The sequence below is a fragment of the Eriocheir sinensis genome, chromosome 35, assembly GCF_024679095.1.
Source record: "Eriocheir sinensis breed Jianghai 21 chromosome 35, ASM2467909v1, whole genome shotgun sequence".
NCBI lineage: Eukaryota > Metazoa > Arthropoda > Malacostraca > Decapoda > Varunidae > Eriocheir > Eriocheir sinensis.
In genome coordinates, this window is record NC_066543.1 from 15,635,232 (window position 1) to 15,658,728 (window position 23,497).

Sequence of the window (23,497 nt, forward strand, 5' to 3'; positions counted from 1 at the left end):
CTTCACACATACCCCAGCCTCACCATGTCCCCTTCCGTCACTCACCCCACTTTCACCCCCCCCACACACATACCCCAGCCTCCCCATGTCCCCTTCCGTCACTCACCCCCCTTTCACCCCCCCCACACACATACCCCAGCCTCCCCATGTCCCCTTTCGTCCCTCCCCCTCCCCCCCTCCTACCTCCCTCCCTCCCTCCTTTTTATAATCTTTTTCCCTTTTTTTCGCCTCCATCACTTAATCAGTTTTAAATGGTTCCCGCGAGACGGTGACCTGCTCATATTTTTTTCTCGATTTTTTTCCGCTGCTTCATTAACGGTGGCAGCTCAGCGCCCGCACGCACACGCACACGCACACACACACACACACACACACACACACACACACACACACAACTATATACACCTTTAAATACTTATAAATATGTCAACAGTAACAAATAAATACCACCAACAACACATACACACACACACACACACACACACATACACTAACAGAGTCCAAGTAGCAATCGTGGACGGTCAAGAGCGCCACTTGGAAGGGGGCAAGCGCTCTCTTGAAGTGGTCATTATACCTCATTCAACTGTATTTTGACTCTAACGATCCTACAGAGAACTTCCATTACTATCCTTTATTATATTCTCACCCCTTTCCATCTAGCACGACCCCTGCAACACGAAGGTACCGTTTCCCTTCAAAGAGCGTCGTGGTGTTCCCCTGTAGCAGTACCTCGACGCTCTCCTTTAAGTGTCCCTGGTAGGCTGATGACCCCGCCGCTCACGACACATGGAAAATATTCTTCAAGGGGTCTGGTTGCTGGACGTTCCCGCAGTGGCGTACTAAGTGACGAAAAGGACAGTACTACGACGCCTCCTCCTCCTCCTCAACGTGGGCACGGTCTTCACTGAAATTAAAAATAAATCTCGTAAAATAGTGGTTGGACTAATCTATAGACCGCCAGGGCAGACTCTTGATATCGACAACGCTCTGAGTGAATTAATAATAGAAACAAGTAGCAGTTGCGAGGCAGTAATTGTTGGGGACTTTAACTTGCCGGTGAAAAGATGGGGCAAACCGTTGAAGTATCATATAGGGCTCGACCTGTACACAAATTTATTATAAAGTGATTTACATCAACACGTTCAAGAACCGACTCGGGAAAATAATATACTTGACCTTATCTTTTCAACGACAGCTATCATTCGCGACAATATTGTGAAATTCTTCGAAGAAAATAATATAATAAATAATTCGCAACAAGGTTTCCGGAGTAAACGTTCGTGTTTAACTAACTTACCTGATTTTTTTCATTATATTTTTAGGTGTTCGATGAAAGCAGATCAGTAGATATCATATATCTGGATTTTCAAAAGGAATTTGATAAGGTCCCCCACAAACGGTTGCTCAACAAACTATCTCAGGTAACATTCACAATTGGCTTGCGGACTGGCTCTCTGAGCGGAAACAAAGAGTAGTCATAAACAGTGTTTCATCTAACTGACGTTCAGTACGTAATGAATGGCCAACAACTTCCTGCAGTAAGTAAAGAAAAGGATCTTGGAATCATTATATCAAGAGATTTAAAGCCCAGTCAGCATTGTTCAGAGGTAGTTAAACCGCAAACAAATTAGTTGGCTTCATCGGACAAGTCTTTAATAATAAATCGGAAAAAGTAATATTAAAACTGTATAATTCGCTGGTTCGACCCATCTAGAGTACTGTGTACAGTTTTGGTCTCCCTATTACAGAAAAGACGTAGAAAAGTTAGAACGGGTTCAACGGAGAATAACAAAAATGATTCCTAGGTTGAGAAATTTATATTATGAACAAAGGCTCAAAGAAGTAAATTTATTCAGCCTATCAAAACGAAGAATGCGAGGCGATCTAATATAAGTGTTTAAAATGTTTAAAGGATTCAGTAATATTAATGCGGAAGATTACTTTACAATTGATCGATCAAATAGAACAAGAAGAAATCACAATTTCAAGATAAGTGGTAAAAGATTCTCGTCGCACGAACCCAAACACTTCTTTTTCAATCGAGTCGTTAATGTTTGGAATTCTCTACCCTGTGATGTCGTTGATAGTACAACAGTTACGACCTTCAGGAATAGATTAGACAAGTATTTTGAATCCAACCAGCAACTAAGATATTACTCATTGTCGTAATAATGTTAAGTTCTTTGGAATACTGGTGTCCTTGTCCGTTTTTATCGCCCGGTTAGTGGTAGCAGTTATGGTAGTTCTTTCCTCTTTCCTACATAATTTCCATGCAGTTTTTCCGTGCTGCATGGTTCTTTTTCCTTTCCTGTCAGCTTTGGCTGGAGGGGTGGGGAGGAGCCTTCGCCTTTGCTGTCCTTCACCTTTCACCTTTGATTAGATGGTTTGTGTAGCTTGTCACAAACAGCCTCGTAAAGTCTGCTGTTGTTTGTTCTCCCTTTGTGTTCTTTTGTGTTCTCCTCTCTATCTGTCGCTGTAAGAGGTAAGCCGGGAGTATCGGATCGACTTGACATAAATTGCACTTAAAAATGACGGAGTGCAAACTAAGCTTCATCCTTCTCACTCCCCCTAAACCTCGGCCAGAGCAACAGTTGTTCTTCCTCTGACTGACTCTGTCTACTATCTACCTACCCTCTCTCTTTCTAACTATCTATTCATCTATCAATATCTTCCTCCTTCCATCTATCTACCTTCTCTATATCTATCAGTCTATTCCTCTATCTATCTATATCTTCTCCCTTCCATCTATTTAGTTTCTCTCTATCCATCTCTCTTTTATATATTCACCCTTCCATGCGATTTATTTCCTGAGGTGCTGGGAGAATCTGTCACCCTTTGAAGACACGAAAATCAGACAGACCAACCAACCAAGCGTAAATTGGATGCAATATTAAACATATCACCAAGCGGGATGGATATTTTTTTGTTTGTTTGTTTTGTTGATTTTTATGCAGTTGAAAAAATAATAAAGAAAAAATAAGAAAACACCTAACAAGTTCCATCATCATAAAGCTATAGAGACAAAGACTGGAATAACACCAAGGGGAATGGATGATTTTTGTTTTGTTTTTCGCTTTTTTTAACCCCTTGAGCTGCCTCCTTTGCAGTAAAAAACACAAAAACAAAGAAAAAATAAAGAAAACACCTTACAAGTTCTATCATATAGCTATAGAGACAAAGACTGGAATAACACCAAGTGAGATGGATGATTTTTTGTTGCTTTCTTTCGCTTTTTTTAACCCCTTGAGCTGCCTCCTTTACAATAAAAAACACAAAAACAAAGAAAAAATAAAGAAAACACCTTACAAGTTCTATCATTCAGCTATAGAGACAAAGACTGGAATAACACCAAGCGGAATGGATGATTTTTGTTGTTTTTTCGCTTTTTTTAACCCCTTGAGCTGCCTCCTATGCTCTAAAAACACAAAAACAAAAAAAATAAAGAAAACACCTTACAAGTTCTATCATTCAGCTATAGAGACAAAGACTGGAATAGCACAAAGCGAGATGGATGATTTTTTGTTGCTTTTTCTTCGTTTTCCTTACCCTTGCCCCTCGCCTCCTTTGCCGTAAAAACACAAAAACAAAGAAAAATCAAGAAAACGCCTTACAGTCTCCACCATTACCTAGTCACAAAGCCTGCCTGGAATGCCTCTCCTTGGCCTTAATCACTAACACAATGCGGTAGAAAGGGAGAGAAAAATGCTGTCCCCGGAATGCTGAGTCTAAACAAAGGAAACAAATACCTTCACAGAGAAACACACAGACAGACAAACGCGCCATGCCCCAAATTACTCTCAAGCCGGCAGAGTAACAGGTGAATGCTGGGGTTCGCGTCACACCTGTCCTTCTTGTTTACAGGTGCGCATTGCTCCCTCAAGTGGCCGCCGAGCCTCCTCAGGTAACCCAATTAGCGGCCAGGTGGAGCAGAAAACAAGTACGAAATGTGTCCCCGCCGCGAGCCTGACAAGTGAGAGGGGCGGGGAGTTTGGGTTAGCCGTGTGTGTTGTGCCGTTGATTGGCATGACAATAATAATAATGGTGATGATAATAGTGATAGTAATAATAATAAAGGTAATGATAATGACAATGATAAGAAGAAGAAGAGGAAAAAAGGAAAAAGAATAGATAGAAGATGAATGAGAAAATGAAGAAAAAAAAGACGAAAGTAAGAAAATGAAGAAAGGAGAAAGAAGAAGCAGAAGAGAAAGATCACACACACACACACACACACACACACACACACACACACACACACACACACACACACACACACACACACACACTACCAAATAAAAGGGACACGAAAGGCGAGCCGACACGTGAAAGATAAAAAGAGAAAAAATACATTTGACCCAGAGTTCAACATTTATCTCAAACGACGTGGCCGGGGAGTAACAACCCGCCCCCCCCGACCCCACCTACCTCTCTCTCTCTCTCTCTCTCTCTCTCTCTCTCTCTTTCCAGTTTGTAACAAGAGAGAATAAGAGGAAAAGGCGGGACAGAGAGAGAGAGAGAGAGAGAGAGAGAGAGAGAGAGAGAGAGAGAGAGAGAGAGAGAGAGAGAGACGGCGTGAACAAGGAAGAAATGAGAACAGAATGGAGGGGAGACAAAGTGAGGAAGAAGAAAAAGTTGGAGAGAGAGAGAGAGAGAGAGAGAGAGAGAGAGAGAGAGAGAGAGAGAGAGAGAGAGAGAGAGAGAGAACCGACGAAAACGAGAGAGAGAGAGGCAGGCGACACTGATTCTGAACCAATTGTTTTTTGCGGTTCCAAACTGGCTTTGAGAGAGGCGAGAGGATGAGAGGACGGAAGGGAGGGAAGGATGGATGGAGATAAGGATGGAAAAATGGATGGAGGAATGGAATTAATGGATAAATAGAGGAGAATGAATAGAGGGCTGGAGGAAGGGGAGAAGGAAGAGATGAGGGAAGGGAGGGTGAAGACACGGGCGGATGTATTAAGGGAGAGGACTTATAGGAGAGGTGAATGAAGGGAAGGAGAAAGGGAGGAAGGGAGAAAGGGAAGCTGGAAGATGAAGGAATGAAATGAATGAATGTTTAGAAGAAGAACTGGAGGAGAGAAGAATGTAGATAAAAGAAGAACTGAAGGAGAGAAGAAAAGAGAAGAATGTAGAAGGGAGAAGAGCTAGAGAGTGGGGGAGTGGAGGAAAGAGGAATTAGGAGAGAGACAGAAGAGTCGGATACTAAAGGAATGAAAACGAGAGATGAAAGGAAAGGAAAAGGAGGAATGGAGGGGGAGAGAATCAGAGGAGAGAGAAAGTCTGAATGTTGAAGAAATGGAGAACAAAGGAAGTAGGAGAGAGAAACTGAATGGTATAGAAATGAAGACAAGAGATGGAGGAAGAGGAGGAGGGGGAAGAAAATGATAGGAATGGAAGGAAGGGAAAGAGAGAGAAGAAGAAGGAACAAGAGAGGGAGAAGAACAAGACAAGGGATGGAGGAAAGAGAGGAAGAGGAGGATAGGAGGAAGGGAAGGAAAGGAAGGAGGCATGGAGGAAGAATAGAAGGAGAGAAAAACCCTGGATGGTGGAGAGATGGAGGACGGAGGAAGAAGGATAGCAAAGGGAGGAAAACGAATGGAGAGAAGAGGTGGAGGGATGGAGGGAAGAAGAGGAGGGGGTTCAATCTTTCCGCCAAGGTTACCAGATGGCCGTGTGGAGACTGCGGCCGCCATGATTGCTATTTGCATTCATTGGTGGAGGAAATACGTGTGCACAGAGTTTTTTTCCTCTCTCTCTCTCTCTCTCTCTCTATCTGTCCATCTATCTATCTATTTGTATGTCTATCTATCTGGCTATCTATTTGTGTATCTATGTATCGTCTCCCTTAGATTATTCCTTCCTTTCATCTACATGCATTCATTGTTGCTGGAAATACGTGTGCAGAGTCTGTGTTTTATCTCTCTCTCTCTGTCTATCTATCTATCTATCTATCCATCTATACGTGTGAATAGTTTTTTTTCTAACTCCCTCTCTATCTATCTATCTACCTTTTCTCTGTCTATCTGTCTATCTACCTTTTCTCTCTCTATCTATCTATCTACCTTTTCTTTCTCTATTTCTCTATCTATTTTCTTCCTTTCCATTCGATCTATTTTAGGAGGTTATTTTATTGGTTTCGTTTCCCTTGCATTGTTGGTTTTACGGCCCCACCCACACTCTTTTTTTTGTTTGTTTGTTTGTTTGTTTGTTTGTTTATTTGTTTTTTGATGGCCAGCGTTTCATATGTTTTGTTTTGTTTTGTTTTGCTTCCCTTTTGCTCCTCTCGTTCTGTCGTTTTCTTTGCGAGTGTGTGTGCGTGTGCGTGTGCGTGTGTGTGTGTGTGTGTGTGTGTGTGTGTGTGTGTGTGTTTCTCGTGTGCCGCTATTCCTGTTGTTTGTGCGTCTATGTCTGTCTGTGTCATCTCCATTATTTGTTTCGGCATTTGTTTTTCCTCTCTGCCTGTTGCCCTCTGCGTTTCTTGTTTGTGTGTTTGTGTGTGTTTGTGTTTACATTGCCATCTGTCGCTCTCGGTTTGTGTGTGAGTTTGTTCATGATTGTTTCTGCCTCTTCGATTGTGTCTGTCTCTGTTTTTCTTTTGTTTTATTCTCTCTCTTACCATTTCTGTCTTCTGGTTTTGTCTCTTTCTCTCTGTCTCTCGTCATGCAATTGTCTCCTTTTACATTTTCTTTGTCTTCGTATTGTATATTTTTTCCTCTCTCTCTCCTTGTCTTTTAATTGCCTAGTTCGTTTTTAATCTTTATCTCCACTTTTGTCTAGTTCTTTTTTTATTACTATCTGTCTTTCCCTTTCTATTGCCTATCTAGTTTCTTTATTATTACTTTTGTCTATGTTTTTCCATCAATTTTCTAGTTTCTTTAGTTTCTTTATCATTATCTTCGTCTGTGTCATTCTGTTTCCTGTTCCATTTCTTTATCTCTATCTCTGTTTTTGTCTAGTTCTTTTTAAACCTTTTCTCTCTCTCTCTCTGTCTTTCTATCGCCTGTTCTATTTCTTTATCTTCAGTTCTTTATCTTCCTACTGCTTGTCATGTTTCTTTATCTTCATCTCCGTCTTTGTTTTTCTATTGCCTGTTTAGTTTCTTTACCTCAATCTTTGTCTTTGGCTTCCTATCAATTATTTAGCTTCTTTATCCTTATCTCTGTCGTTGTCTTCCTAATGTCTCTATAATTCCTTATGTCTTCATCTATTATCGACTTAAGTGTGGGGGGGGGGTATCTCTTTCTCTGCTTGTGTCTAGGGGAGGGCAAGGAGAGGGGAGGGCAAGGAGAGGGGAGGGCAAGGAGAGGGGAGGGCAAGGAGAAGGGAGGGGAAGGAGAGGGGAGGGGAAGGAGAGGGGAGGGCAAGGAGAGGGGAGGGCAAGGAGAGGGGAGGGCAAGGAAAGGGAAGGGCAAGGAAAAGGAAGGGCAAGGAGAAGGGAGGGGAAGGAGAGGGGGGTGGCGGGTCGAGGGAGAGAGCTCTGTCTTTGCCTTCCTACCGCCTATCTATTTTCTTTACCCTCATCTATATCACTGTCTTTATATCAATTGCCTAGTTTCTTTATCCATAACTACTTGTCTCTCTGTCTGTTCGTCCGTCTGTCTGTGCCTCTGAACGTCCGTCTACATGATCGTCAAATTCGTTACTAAATTAGAAGAAAACGCTGAACGATTTTGGCAGCGAATTTTATCATGGAATTAGTCTCATTATAACTTTGTAACTTAATAAATAATAAAAGAACTCGACATTATCTTTTCTCTCTCTCTCTCTCTCTCTCTCTCTCTCTCTCTCTCTCTCTCTCTCTCTCTCTCTCTCTCTCTCTCTCTCTCTCTCTCTCTCTCTCTCTCTCTCTCTCTCTCTCTCTCTCTCAGGAGGGTTTGGCAGTAAAGAAATAGAGGATTAAAACTTTTAGCAAGAAATGTGTTCCAAGCTTAAGGATAATTGGTAACAGTAAATACACACACGCACGCACACATACACACACACACACTCACACTCACACTCACACACACACTCACACTCACACTCACACTCACATTCACACTCACATTCACACTCACACTCACATTCACACTCACACTCACACTCACATTCACACTCACATTCACATTCACACTCACATTCACACTCACATTCACACTCACATTCACACTCACATTCACACTCACACTCACACTCACACACACACACACACACACTCACACTCACACTCCTCACACCTCACTCACACCTCACATTCACACTCACACTCATTCACACTCACACCTCACATTCCTCACCACACACACACACACACACACACACACACACACACACACACACACACACACACACACACACACACACACACACACACACACACACACACACACACACACCGCCACCCCGCACTGGAACCCCTAATTCCCGGCGGAAACACAAACACAAGTCAATTAAATTTTCAGTGACCATATGCCTTTATATTTTTTTCCCCTTTTTGTCGGCAGAGCTACAGCAGTTTTCGACGCACACACACACACACACACACACACACACACACACACACACACACACACACACACACACACACACACACACACACACACTCACGCACACGCACACGCACACGCACGCAGGCACTCACACACACACACACACACACACACACACACACACACACACGCGCAGGCACTCACACGTAGGCACTCACACACACACACACACACGCAAACACACATTTATTTACGCGAGTCGAATTTTGGGAAGAATCGTGAAACGTTAAAAATCTTTGTGGAAGTGATTTTTTTTTCTATTATATCAAAATTATTATTATTATTATTATTATTATTATTATTATTATTATTATTATTATTATTATTATTATCATTATTATTATCATTATTATCATTATTATTATTATTATTATTATCATTATTATTATGATTATTATTATTAACATCATCATCGTTTATCACTATCATCTTTTTATTTTCACTCCTTACTGCTATTACAAAAAACAGTATATATGATTTGCGTGCACTTTCATCTCGCTCTTTGTTCACGGAGAATACCGAAAGGTAATATCGTGATGGTAAAGAACGAAGCTGAAAACAAAACAAAATAACATTAGGAATATAAACAAACGATATCCTGAGTGCTGTAAAGCAGGGAACAGCAAGGCGGGGACACAGTACAGCGGGAAAAGGGGGGGAGTCGAGGGGGGAATGGGGGTGAGGGGGGGAGGGAGTAAGGGAAAGGAAAGGGAAAGGCAAGGAGAGGGGAGGGCAAGGAAAGGGGAGGGCAAGCAGAGGGAAGGGCAAGGAGAGGAGAGGACAAGGAGAAGAGAGGGCAAAAAGAGGGTGGGGAAGAAGAGGGTGGGGAAGAAGAGGGTGGGGAAGAAGAGGGGAGGGCAAGGAGAGGGGAGGGCAAGGAGAGGGGAGGGCAAGTAGAAGGGAGGGGAAGGAGAGGGAAGGGCATGAAGAGGGGAGGGCAAGAAGAGGGAAGGGAAAGAAGAGGAGAGGGCAGGAAAAGGGTGGGCAAGGGGATGGCAGGGCAAGAAGAGGGAAGGGGAATGAGAAGGGAGGGGAAGGTGAAGGGAGGGGAAGGAAAAAGGAAAGTTTCGTTTAGTCGGCGCAACATCTGTGGTCATACGCCGGAGAGAGACAGAAGGGGAAGGAGTGGGGAGGGCAAGGAGAGGGGAGGACAAGGAGAGAGAAGGGCAAGGAACACAAAGAAACTCAAGGGAAGAACAAACAACAGCAGACCTGATAGTCCTTACGAGGCCGTTTGTGACAAGCTACACTAACTATCTAATCAAAGATGGAAGATGAAGGACAGCTAAGGAGAAGGCTCTTCCCCACTCCCCCATCCCTCCAGCTAAAGCTGGCAGGAAAGGAAAAAGAACCATGCAGCATGGAAAAACTGCATGGAAATTATGTAGGAAAGAGGAAAGAACTACCATTACTGCTACCACTAACCGGGCGATAAAAACGGACAAGAACACCAGTATTCGAAAGAACTTAACGTTATTCCGACAGTGAGTAATATCTTAGTTGCTGGTTGGATTCAAAATACTTGTCTAATCTCTTCTTGAAGGCCGTAACTGTTGTGCTATCAACGACATCACAGGGTAGAGAGTTCCAAACATTAACGACTCGATTGAAGAAGAAGTGTTTGGATTCGTGCGACGAGAATCTTTTACCATTTATCTTGAAATTTTTATTTCTTCTTGTTCTATTTGATTGATCAATTGTAGTCTTCCACATTAATATAACTGAATCCCTTAAACATTTTAAACACTTCTATTAGACCACCTCGCATTCTTCGTTTTGATAGGCTGAATAAATTTACTTCTTTTAGCCTTTCTTCATAAGATAAATTTGCCTATAGCGCCGGTAAGCTTTCTTCATGCCCACTAATACCACCACCAACACCGTCACAGGCATAGTTTACCGCATCACACCAACTAACATCACTACCACCTCCGTCGTTGTCACAGGTTGCCGAATTACGCCTACAAGTACCACACCACCACAGTCCACGCCACATCACAGCCACAGCTTATTGAGTCACACCTACCACCACCACCACCACGACCACCAGCTCTACCAGCATCATCACAGGTAACCGAATCACGCCTACCAAAGCACCACCACCGCCACCACTTAGCCAGCCACAGGTAACCGCATCACGCCCCCTGCATCCCCCCCCCCCTACCACCGGCGCCTGACTGACCCCCACCAATCAGCCTGGACACGCGGCCTCGGCGGCTCGGTGTCAGCCATTCGCCTGAGCCGGGATTCAAGCCTAAGCCAGTTTAAGTCGGCAGGCGGCAGGCAGCAACGCTATTCAGGGCACAAGCAATTGTTCTATTCATTAATTTCATCATTTCCTCGTGCGGAGTGATGAAGCGCCGCAGTTCCCTCTTTTCATTAGCGTCGAAGAAAAGAGGCAGAGATGAATGGGAAAAGGTATAAATTATTTTTGCTGGTCATAAAGGAATGTCAAACCCTCATCAGCGTTTCTTTTGAAAACATATTAGAAAGTCAGTTCGATCAAGTGTTGCGCTAAGGTTCACGAAGAACAGTGAATGTGGTTCTTCAAGCAATCATTAGCATTTCATTTTCTCCCCCATCTCTATTTAGTCGTAACCTGCGGTCGTCCTTTATTAAAGAATGGACACTAGACAAACTTTGTTGGGGTAATGGCAAAATGGTTCATGGATTGAGAAGATTTTATGAAGAGAGTTAAAGGATTTCAAAATATGCGATTATTTTATTATAAGAGTTAGGTATAAAACTCTTAGCAAAGGGAGGCAGTGGCCGAGCGGTCAGCGCCCAGACGTGGTCCCGGGTTCAAGTCCCACCACAAGACTCTGACAACTTTTCGCCGAGTGTCGGAAGATTACACACAGTCTGCCCAGATCTCCAGTCATCCCTAAACACTTACAAAAGAGGTTAGATAAATTTAGAGTTGAGAGAGAGAGAGAGAGAGAGAGAGAGAGAGAGAGAGAGAGAGAGAGAGAGAGAGAGAGAGAGAGAGAGAGAGAGAGAAAACAAATGCAACACTTACTCCTCCGTTTCTCGAGCCGGCCTGCAGCGCCCTCCATCACCACCACCGCCACCACCACCGCCGCCCACCACATGCTTCACGGGGCAGCCCAGGTCAACCGAGGTCAGGTCACCGATTTCCCACAAGTCACCTGAGGAAGTAGAGAGGAAAAAGACGCGTGAAAAGAAGAGTAACAAAAACAAAGAAAAACCATTGCTACCTGTGTTGATTTCAGGGGTGGATATAGATGAAGGTGAAGGAAGAGGAGGAGGAATAGGAGAAGGGTTTGCAGGGAATGGGAGGAGAGGAAAGATTGGGAAGGTGATATTTGGGAAGATATGTCATCTTGTCCTAGATGTATGCATATATCATCTCTTCCTTCTTCTAGTCTTTCTCCTCCCCCTCCTCCTCTTCCTCATCCTCTTCCCCCTACTCCTCCTTCTCCCCATTCACATCTCAAACAAATTTCTCCCATTTTACGATATCACACTCAATTCTTTTTTTTTTTTTACTTATTTCCAGCTTTATTTGAAGGTACTGGCTACATTTACACACACACACACACACACACACACACACACACACACACACACACACACACACACCACAGCAAGAACGCGCGCGCACACACACACACAAAAAAAAACGCATAATCGTCCCCCTTTCAATCCAATCAGGCCGTTTTCTTTTCAACACACAAACGAACACAACATTAAACAAACCTAATTAGGGTCATTTTTATTCTCCTCCCATCAAGAGTCATTAGTGTGAAGCGGCGCCGAGCTTTTGTTTCTCTCTCTCTCTCTCTCTCTCTCTCTCTCTCTCTCTCTCTCTCTCTCTCTCTCTCTCTCTCTCTCTCTCTCTCTCATCCTCCCTTGTAAAAAATAATTACACGAGCAGGATTTTCACGTATCACTGCCGGAAACAAAAAAGGGCAATGGGTTCCGGGGTATTTGAGTAACAGGTAATAGTATTGGGCCTCAGAGGTGCGCGGGATCAAAGTCTTTTATTTACGTGGCGTGTTGATACAAAAAAAAGAGGATCGCTGTGTAGGGAAGCGGTTTATGATGAATGCTTGCTTGCTACTGCTGAGGCCGCGCTGCTGGATTGATGGTTCTTCTGTGATAAGGTGTGAAGATAATAATGATAAGAAATAGATACAAAAATAATGATAATAATAATAATACGGAAGATGAACAAGAACAAAAAAGAAGAACAAGAAGAAAGAGAGAAGAAAGAAAAGGAAGGAAAAAATAGGAAGAAGAATAAACAGAAAAACAAAAAGGAAAAGTTAGAAAAGAACAATAATGAGAGAGAGAGAGAGAGAGAGAGAGAGATGCATTTACCCCTTATAACCTCTTCCCTTTCATCTCATTCTGGTCTCTATATTCTCCTGTCACGAATATTCCCTCATACAACTATATTTCCCGTCCTCCTCCTCCTCCTCTTTATCCCTCCCTCCTCTCCTCCCCTTCTTCCCCTCTTCAAACACACGGTCATCGTCCTCCCCTATCACTGACCTTCCTTAATGCCCATCTGTTTCTTCCCCTTGATGCTTCTTCCCCTCCTCTTCCTCCTCCTCCTCCTCTTCCTCTTCTTGCTCCCTTCTTCTTCCTCTCATTTCTATACCGTTTCCTTCCTCCCGTCTCCTTTTTCCTCTCCTCTCCTCTTTCTCATCTTTTTTCCTTTTTCTCTTCTCTCCTTCAGTATTTACTTTTTCCTCCTTCATTCCCTCTTCTTGATGTCGTTTCCTTTCTCCTTTCTCCTTCCTTCTTGCTTCTTATCCCTCTCCTTCCTCTCTCTCCTTCTCCTTCATTCCTCTTTCCTTCCGTCCTCTCTTCTTTCTCCCCTCTGCTTCCTTCTCTCTTCCTTCCTCTCAATCTCTCCTCTTCTCCCTCTCCTCTCCTTCTTCGTCTCTCTTTCCTCCTCTCTTCCTTCCTCTCTCCTCTCATTCGCCTTCACACTCTCCCTTCCTTCTCAAATCCCTTTTTCTTCCTCTAATCTCCACTTTTGCTACTGTTAAACATTTGCCTTCCATTCATCTCTCCGATTACTCTTTGTCCTTTTATTGTGTTATGATTCCTTTATTTGGCTATTTACTTGTTTACCTTCTTTTATTTTCCTCTTCGGTTCTGGCCAATAATGTTTTCTCCCTCCCCTCTTCGTATTATTATTTTTATTATCTTCTTTCTTTCTCCTTTATTTCTTTTCTCTTAACCTTTCATCCCATTCTCTTTCTCGCCTCTTCTAGCTTTTATATTTTCCCTTCCTCCTCTTCCTCTCCCTCTCCCTCTCTCCCTCTCTCTCTCTCTCCCTTTTTCTCTTCGTCTCATCCATCACCGCTCCCTGACCCAATCTTTATTTTTTATCTCCCTTTCTCACTTGTCTCCCTCTTCTCAATTCCTCATTTATCAACCTATCTGGCTCCCTCCTTTCATCCCTTTCTTCTTTTCTTCCCTTTCTTTCACTGCTCCTTCTTTCCTTTCCTTCTTCCATTTTACTGATTCTTCTTTCCTTCCTTCCTTCTTTTTCACTTATATTTTCCCTTTATTCACCTCCTCCTCTCCTTTTTTACAGCTTCCTCTTTCCTTCTCTGTATTTCATCCTTCTTTCGCTCCTCTCCTTCCTTCCAACTCATCTTTCTTTCCTTTCCTTTTCCTCCATTTTCCTCATTCTTTCCTTCCTTCCCTTCAATCCACCGTTCTTTCTTTCCTTTCCTTCCCTTTATCTCAGCCTTCCATCTCTCTTTCCCTCCATCTCACCCTTCCTCCATCTTTCTTTTGTCTAAGCTCAGTTCCCCTTCCTCAGAATCTCATTATCTATCTCCTCTTTCCGATTCTTTCTTTGTTTCTTTTTTCCTTTCTCTCTTTCTTTCTTTCTCTAGTGATTCCTGCCACCCACACAAGCTCTCTCTCTCTCTCTCTCTCTCTCTCTCTCTCTCTCTCTCTCTCTCTCTCTCTCTCTCTCTCTCTCTCTCTCTCTCTCTCTCTCTCTCTCTCTCTCTCTCTCTCTCTCTCTCTCTCTCTCTCCTGATTCTCCTCATCATCTCTCTCCCCTTATCTCTCAATCCTCACTCTTAAGAATGTCATATCTCTACCGGCATTTTCTTTCTTTCTTCATATCAAACTCCCTCGCACCGCCGTACCCTCCCTCCCTCCCTCTCTCTACTCCTCTCCGTCCCTCACTCACCTGCGCGGCCCTTCAATCATCTACGGATCAAAGGTAAGCTCAGGTATAATCAGTAATTACCCGGTGAGGCAATTAGGGTCTTTCCGATCACCGCCAGGGAGCTAATTAAACGTAACGCCACTTATTTTTTTTCTTTTTTTTTTATGTTACGCTCTCCGCTGATCCTCCTCCTTCTCTGTGGGTGTGGGGGACGGGGTTGTTGTGTGTTTGTGGGTGTGGGGGGAGGGGGGTTGTGTGGGGGGAGTTTTTTTTTGTGTGTGTGTGTGTGTGATTCCTCACTCTTTTGCCACCTAATCTAGCTTCATCCATTCTCCTCCTCCTCTTCCTCCAATGTATAATATGTATAATGATATATAGTAATAATAATACCCAGTATATAATCCAATGTATGATGAAAATAATAATAATAATAATAATAATAATAATAATAATAATAATAATAATAATAATAACAACAAAAAATAATAGTAAGAAGAAAGAGAAAATAAAATGGTTTGAATTTCTAAAAACGATTACTCTTAATATGATTACTATTTTTAGTATCCTAATCATTATTATTATCACATATACATCATTATAAACATACCCGCACTACCCGTAAAAACAGGCCCATTAATATTCGCTATTCTACAACGACGCCAATTATTCAAACTTTTACTGCCGCGGCTCAGTGTTGGTGCTCCTTAAAAAGTGTTTAGAGTAACATTAATAATTCTAATGATGATGATGGTGAGAGCACCGATCATGATGGTGGCGGTAGTGACGGTGATAATGACTTTTTTTTACAGTAAAGGAAGCAAAAACAAAAAAATGAGAAAAAAAGCCCGCTGATCACTGCCCCTATAAAGAAGAGTTCATAAGAGAGGCCAAAAAAGACGTTAATATCGGGTGGAGAGATGTCTTGATACTCCCCTTGTTATATATTAGTCTACTAGATTCTCAACAATATAAAAGTGTACAAATAACTACTGGAGTCGATTCGGGTTCACTGTTTCGTTGCCTAAGTTTCCTTCTACCAGTTCTTCTCCCCGTGGCTCAGACTACATTTGCCTCGCCTCCTGTACGCACTCGTCTGTTCTGGTTAATAAACCCTTAAGAAGAAGGTTATGTCCGTACTCTGCTATCACCACACCCTTCATGAAAGCGGTCAAGTCGTAGGGATATCACACACACCCCCCAAGCGGTCAAGTCGTAGGCAGGAGGAGAGACATACGATGGCAGGCTGTTACAGGTGAAAGAATGAAAATGAATGTGCTGGCTAACATGCTCTATTGGTTTGGATGAGGGATGGGATAGAGAGTGTAGAAGGTCGAGCAGTGGGGCCGCGGGAGGAGGGGGACTTAGTTGTATTTACCAGTGTGAATGATGAAATGAAAAATGCTGGTTAACTCTTGGATTGGATTGGACTAGGGGACTATATGAGTGAAGGTCAGAGCAGTGGGGTGGGGGCCGGAGGAGGGGGGGACTTAGCTATACCTGGACTTACCTATTGCTGGAGCTGCCAATATCTACCCACCTATCTGCCTGTGAGCCTCGTCCCGTGTACCCTCCCGTCCAACTCCCTTCGTACCTGTCTGACTAAATTTCCGGGCGGGTAATAAGCTTAATCGAGCGAAGGTAATTGCGCCACATAGCACAACGACGGGCAATCACCTGGAATTGTAATACACAGGTAATTTTTCCTTCCTTGCTTCCATTCACGTACATATTATTAGCGTTACTGCTCGGATTATTGCCCTTATTAATACCACCCTACCGTATACTCTTATTACCATTATCATTATTATTGTTAGTAGTAGTAGTAGTAGTAGTAGTAGTAGTAGTAGTAGTAGTAGTAGTAGTAGTAGTATTGGTAGTGGTTGGTTGTCTTAGCAGGTTTTATTATTATTTATATTAGCATTGTTATTATTATTCCTCTTGTTGTTTGTGTAGCCGTTACTGTTATTGCTATAGGAAGCGAAGGCCCCGAGGGAAAGATTCAGGCAATGCAACAGAAATACGAACACGAGAGAGAGAGAGAGAGAGAGAGAGAAAGCACATCGTGAAAACAGTAAACACAATATATCACTACGTTGAGAGAGAGAGAGAGAGAGAGAGAGAGAGAGAGAGAGAGAGAGAGAGGGAAGGAACGAAAAAATAGGAAGGAAGGAAAGAATAGGAAGGAGGAAGGAAGGAAGGAAGGAAGGAAAACAAGCTGGAAGACAGGCAGGAAGGCAGGAAGGAAGGAAGGAAGAAAGGAAGAAAAGAAGGCAGAAAGGAAAAAAGATAGGCAGGCAGGAAGGAAAGAAGGAAGGAAGGAAGGAAGGAAGGAAGGAAGGAAGGAAGGAAGGAAGGAAGGAAGGAAGGAAGGAAGGAAGGAAGGAAGGAAGGCAGGAAGGAAGGCAGAAAGGAAGACAGAAAGGAAAAAACGACAGGCAGGCAGGAATGAAAGATGGGAGGAATGAAGGAAGGAGGGAGGGAAGGAAAGCCGGAAAGAAGAAATAACACACAGGAAGGAGGGAAAACGAGAAGCAGGAAGAAAGAAAGGAAGGTAAGTAGTCATAGAGGAAGCAAGAAGGAAGAAAAAGGAAGGAAGGTACGTAGTTATGCAGGAAGGAAGGAAAGAAGGAAGGAAGGAAGGAAGGAACCCAGACAGGCAGGCAGGAAGGAGGGAAGGAGTAATAAAGCGAGCTAAAGAGAACTTGGAGACGTGTAAAAAAATGGAAAGAGTGAAAAAGTCAAGGCGTCTGGAAAAAGAAAGCGGTTTATCCCCAAGGCAGTATATACACACACACACACACACACACACACACACACACACACACACACACACACACACACACATACATACTGTGGGGAGGCGGTGGCTCAATGGATAGCGTGACGTTCGGGATGACGCGAGTTCAATCCCCGACCGGTGCCACCAAGCTGGAGGTTTTCAGCCGCCGCCGAGTGGCTTAAAAATACCCACATGCTGTCCAGAAGACCACCTATCAACCCGGACTCTAGATTCCAGGATTAAAGATGAGCTCCGAGAGGGGAGCATGAGCCAATGCAAGATGGCGCCACTATAAACACTCGCCTGCGCCAGAACGGGCTGGGCCGACCATCAGGACCCACCGGGAAGAAACCTTAGACCGACCATCAGTATCCACCAGGAAGAAGCCTACCGGCGCAATAGGCCACGACGTAAAAACACACACACACACACACACACAAACACACACACACACACACATAAGGAAAAATCGTGAATATGCATACCGTCCGTTGTGTCACTAGGTAAATTATTTTCTTCGTCTAATTTGTTTTTATAATACGTCCTCAAAACCGAGATACATTACGAAAATACAACATTCTTAAATAATAGATTCTTACATACGACATTCTTACGCGCGACATTCTTACGCGCGACATTCTTACGCGCGACATTCTTACGGGCGACATTCTTACGGGCGACACTCTTACGCGCGACATTCTTACGCGCGACATTCTTACGCGCGACATTCTTACGGGCGACATTCTTACGGGCGACACTCTTACGCGCGACATTCTTACGCGCGACATTCTTACGCGCGACATTCTTACATACGACATTCTCACATACGACATTCACACATACGACATTCTCACATACGACATTCTCACATACGACATTCTCACATACGACATTCTCACATACGACATTCTCACATACGACATTCTCACATACGACATTCTCACAAGTTTTCCCTTTTTTTTGTGCGAGTGAGTATTTTGTTAGAAGGATAAAGGATAAATACCTGCTGAAGAGAACGCGGCTTATGGAGAAGGAGAGAGGAGGAGAGATAGGTGAAAAGAAACAAAGGCGAGGAAAAAGTATATTCAGGTCGGTAGGTATACGTCAAGATGAATGGAGCCAGAGAGAACAGGAGAGGGGTAAAGAGAATGGGAGAGAGAGGGGTAAGAGAGAGAGAGAGAGAGAGAGAGAGAGAGGGTAAAGAGAATGGGAGGGAGGGGTAAAGAGAGAGGGAGAGAGAGAGAGAGAGACAGAGAGAGAATTCTCTCTCTCCCTCACACACACACACACACACACACACACACACACACACACACACCGACAAATATAATGAAATAGTTTCAAAGAACGGAACACAACGAACTTGATTCAATCCTTTTAAAAATGCAATCAGGTAAGAACAATTTGGTAAGAACACACACACACACACACACACACACACACACACACACACACACACACACACACACACACACACGAACACACACACACACACAAACACACACGTACACACATATAGAAACTCAGCAAGCCGGCCGGACTCGGCAATCAACCTGAGATAAAGAAGAATGAGCGAACCCTAATTGGAAGTTGGGCCTCGAGACAGCAAGCGCAAGTCTACACCCGCGGGAGAAGCACGAAACAAAAAACAAAGACAATCGATCACTATTTTTTGTCGTATTATTATTATTATTATTATTATTATTATTATTATTATTATTATTGATGATGATAATTATAATGGTGAGCAGTATTAGCCGTAGAAGTAGCAGTGATGGGGGAAGCAGTAGTAGTAGTAGTAGTAGTAGTAGTAATTAAGTATCCTCAAATATTGGAGACTCGTGCGGTCTAATTCCGTGACACTGCCAACTCATTTCCGCGTAAAACATGATGCTCTATCCCTATGGAAGCACCCGATTGAATTTGTCTCAATCACAAATTATCTAACATTTTCACGGCGAAAATAATTATCCTCACTATCAAAGTCACCATGTATTACACAGAAATGAATAGTCTGTGTATTGTGCTAACCTTAAAACCTCTGCGAAATCATGGAAAAGACTGTTTTAATAAAAGCGTGTCTTAAATACCTGCACCGACGAAGCGCGGCATCCGTCAACCTGCATTAAACTAGCCCAAGGAGTGTTCACGCTGCCAACGAGGGGAACTTCGCCCCCCTAGACCCCCTTCAACGGTACCAAGACATATGAATAAATATGTAACCTCCTAACGCCCGCTCGACACCCTTGTGTTTCCCTTAATCTCATTGGGCTATTAAACAGAGCCGCGTCTGTATGTACCTCTTTCCAATAAAAGAAGCGCCACAGGTGTAGCAGATGTTGGGAGTGAGAAGAACACGGTGTTCTCGGAAATCCTCCCCAGCCATTAAAATCGTCCACAAAAACTGTTTCCTCGAGAAAAATTAAATCCGAGACCCGCCGCCACGAACTACTAATTCAAACTGGCGGTCCCGCCCCGCCTTGGCTTGGGGCTCTGAGGGCCTCTGGTGTGATTGGCCGCCACGAGTCACGTGACAAAAGGCAGGCGTTTCATTGGTCCTTCGGTTTAATGTTTCACTGTGTGTCTGAGAGGAAGGAGGGAAAGCGTTGATAGCCACAGGTATATATTTATATTTTCATCCGTAAGATTATTTACGCGATTTTTATTTAAGTAACAGGTTCCCGGGCAAGAGCAGACGCAACAATACACACTAAGCCAAGACTTTGTCAAAAAATGTAAGTAATAACAATGTGGTGGTAATCACAGGCCTCCTATATAATATCCACATCATCATCATCATCATCATGTTAATAATAATAATAGTCCCTACCAGCAGAAAGTGAGAGACAAACGGTCGATTAAAAACTACTACTATTACTACCACTACTGCTATTACTACTACTACTACTACTACTACAACTACTACTACCACCAATAATAATGATAATAATAATAATATCTAATAAAAATAATTTACCTCGAATATCCACTCCATTAACACACCTCCCGTTTCAATTAACCTGCCCTTAACCTGAATCAAGGTGAAGAACAGCCCCCAATCCCTTATCGCCAGCCCCTCTTTATTAAAACTCTTATTTCAACGCCCCCCTCCCATTTACACGACTCCTCCACCATTACTCCTGCTCCTAATTCACCATTCTCTAACGCCTTATTCACTATTCCTCCTCCTCCTTATTCACCATTCTCTAAGTCTTTTGTTTGTTAGCCTCTCTAATGTTTTGTTTTGGCGGTATATTTTCACCTTTCTTCCACTTATTTAAACCTTTCTTTAACCTCTTCTTAAACACCTAATACTTCTTACACTTCTTATGCTCGTTAGCCAGCTTCTCTAATGGTTTTATTTATGTACTTTTACCCTTCTTTTATCGTTAATCTCTTCCACATTTCCTTGGTGTCTTTTAATACTTCTTATACTAATTACTCCTCTTATACATCTCCGCTAGTTACTCCGAGGCGTTTGTCCGCGTTTTTCCACCCTTATTTTAGCGTTTTTCTACCCTTCTTTTATTGTTAATTTCTTCCATTTACTTATTTGAACACTTTTTTGACTTTTTATAAGGAGTAGAAGAAGGAAACGAAGGAGAGAAGGAGAGATGAGAACGAGATGACAGGGAGAAGCAGAAAGCAAAAATAGAACTACTTATCCTTCTAATATTTGTTCGCTAGTTACCCCAATGTGTTATTTCTGTATTGCCATCCTTCCTCTGTTGCTCATCTCCTCCACTTACTTATCCGCACTTTTCTTCGGCCTCTTCGTTTCTGTTTGGCTTTTTGTCTCCTAGCCCGGACAACGCTCCCGTCCCTCTCCGCTAATTGGCCCAATCCCTCACACCTAATCACGCTCTTTTTCCTTCGTTTATCACCTCACCTCCCTCGCTCCCGCTTGCCTCTCTCTCTCTCTCTCTCTCTCTCTCTCTCTCTCTCTCTCTCTCTCTCTCTCTCTCTCTCTCTCTCTCTCTAACTACGGTATCTGTAAAACATCTATTCCAACTATCTCTCTCTCTCTCTCTCTCTCTCTCTCTCTCTCTCTCTCTCTCTCTCTCTCTCTCTCTCTCTCTCTCTCTCTCTCTCTAATGAGGTCACGAAGAAGGCTCAAAATTGCATGGCTGTGTGTGTGTGTGTGTGTGTGTGTGTGTGTGTGTGTGTGTGTGTGTGTGTGTTTCTATAATTCCAACAACAAAAACACACACACACACACACACACACACACACACACACACACACACTTGCACTAAAGAAACAATTATCCTAAACTTCTTTCCTCCGCTTCTTTTCCCTTCCCTCCCTCCCTCCCTCCTTTCTTTCTTTATTTATTTTTTCCTCCACTTCATCTCCATTTATTAGTCTCTCTCTCTCTCTCTCTCTCTCTCTCTCTCTCTCTCTCTCTCTCTCTCTCTCTCTCTCTCCGACATGTTCCTCCTTGTTATTCTCGTTTTTCGTTTCTTCTTTTTCTCTTTCCTCTTCCACCTCCTCTACTTTTTTTTCTTTTATTCTCTCTCTCTCTCTCTCTCTCTCTCTCTCTCTCTCTCTCTCTCTCTCTCTCTCTCTCTCTCTAACCCACACTACCACCATCACAAAACTCCTAAAATTACTATAAAAAAACAAATTCATGTCCTACCTCAGTAAATTTCTTAGATCTCCTTCCTGCTCAATGATCCTCCAGTACTTGCTAACTTTTTTTTCTCTCTCTTCCGATCTTTTTCTTTTTAAGTTTTTGCTCCGCGCGCCGGTGAACCCACGATCGAGCCCCTCAACGACCACTCTGGGCGAAGCTTCAGCGCACTCGACACAACACTTTTCACCGATACATCACGATCACTCAGGACGCAGCGGGTTCGAATCCTCCCTTTTTTATCTCTCTATCGTATTTTCCGTCACTCAGCACTTCAGAGGCGTCACCGTAGGCCTTCGTGGCACCACCGGTCGCCTTGGGTCACGGGAATAGCCAAGGACGCGGTGCTAGTTCGAGAAATTATGTCGACTTTCCGAAGCCAAGAGTCAAAGTCACGGGCCCGGAGATCAGCGGCGTGCGCCCTCTCTCTTCGCCGGCCAGAGAGACACTGAAGGCCCGAGACTGGTTGGTTGCATAGTTTGGTTGTTGTTCTTGCCTTGCTTGCTCCCTCTGCTCCCTTCACCCTAATTCTCTCTCTCTCCCTCTTTTCTCTCGCTCTTCCTTCCTCTCTCTTACTCCCTTCTACTCCCTCTCTTCTTTTATCACGCCCTTCCTTCCCCTCTCTCCCTTCCTACCCTTTAAATTCTTATCTCCTCCCTCTCTCCCTCTTTCATCTCTCCCTCACTCTCCCTCATTTACCTACATCTCTGAAATCCCTCCTCTCTCTTCCCTCTCTCCCTCTTTCCTCTCGCCCTTCCTTCCTCTCTCTTTTCCTCCCTCCCTACCTACCTACCTTTCCCAAATCCCTCCCTTTCGCTCTCCTCCTCTTTCTTCCCTCTCTCCCTCTTTCCTCTCGCCCTTCCTTCCTCTCTCTTTCCCTCCCTCCCTACCTACCTACCTCTCCCAAATCTCTCTCTCTCTCTCTCTCTCTCTCTCTCTCTCTCTCTCTCTCTCTCTCTCTCTCTCTCTCTCTCTCTCTCTCTCTCTCTCTCTCTCTCTCTCTCTCTTTCTCCCTCCCTCCCTCCCTCCTTACCTCCCTACCTTCATCTTGTTCTCATTTAGTTAACTGTCTCTCCCTCCTTGTCTCTTCTCTCCCTCAATTGTATTTCCTTTTACCATAATCTCCCTCTCGCCCTCCTCCCTCCCTACCTTTCTGCCTCTCAAATCCCTGTTCCCGCTTCGTACTCATATAGCTAACTGTCTCATTCTGTCTAATTCCCTTTCAACTGTATTTCCTTTTATCATACTCTCCTTCCTTCCTTCCTCCTCTCCCTTCCTCCCTATCTCTTTCAATTTTTTACCTTCCTGTCTCTCTCTTCTCTGTTTCCGTCTTTATTCATATATTTAAGTTTTATTCTGTGTCTTTTCTCCTTTCTCTTAAGTGTATTTAC

The 23,497-nt window shown here is 43.5% G+C and overlaps 1 long non-coding RNA gene across 1 annotated transcript; it reads right to left on the reverse strand.

Moving 5' to 3' along the window:
• Nucleotides 1-229: 229 nt before the first annotated feature.
• Nucleotides 230-22,608, reverse strand: LOC127007475 (uncharacterized). Its single transcript, XR_007760263.1, has 3 exons — nucleotides 22,113-22,608; nucleotides 11,548-11,677; nucleotides 230-904 (listed from the first exon to the last, which is right to left on the reverse strand). It is a non-coding gene; the product is annotated as an uncharacterized LOC127007475 (long non-coding RNA).
• Nucleotides 22,609-23,497: the final 889 nt, after the last annotated feature.